Here is a 500-nt window from a genome sequence, read left to right as displayed (position 1 = left end):
GAGCAAGCCCACGTAAAACACCGGGTGGGTGCGCATCCGTTTCGGAAGGTTCAGCGTGCACGCCAGGCCCCGTTTGGCCACAACCTTGAATGGTCCGATAAACCGTGAACGAAGTTTCGTCCGGAAGATAGCAGAGGCTGCATGTGTAGGCAGGTTTTTTAATTGAATAAAACCAGGTCCCCGACCTTAAAGCTTTCCACTTTGTCTCTTCCTTTTTCATCTGCATATTGTTTCTGCAGGTCTTGACTTTCAGCCATCGAATCGCGAACGTGTCGCAGGACACTCAGTCTGGTAGACAAGATGTCATCGACTTCTTTGCGGATGGTGAGGGAGCTGATATCAGCTAGCCGTTCGGCTAGTCTCCCCCACCAAGCTCTGAGCCATGAGATGGCGGCGTCAGCGTCACGCGAGGGTGAACCAGCCCGTTTACGTAGAACGGTGTGTAGCCGGTAGACGAATGCACTGCATTGTTCAGCGCAAATTCTGCGAGTGGCAACATG

The sequence above is a fragment of the Plasmopara halstedii genome, assembly GCF_900000015.1.
Source record: "Plasmopara halstedii genome assembly, contig: Scaffold_1878, whole genome shotgun sequence".
In the NCBI taxonomy this organism is placed as follows: domain Eukaryota; phylum Oomycota; class Peronosporomycetes; order Peronosporales; family Peronosporaceae; genus Plasmopara; species Plasmopara halstedii.
The sequence above is the reverse complement of the archived record's forward strand: the minus strand, read 5'-3'. Positions refer to the sequence as shown.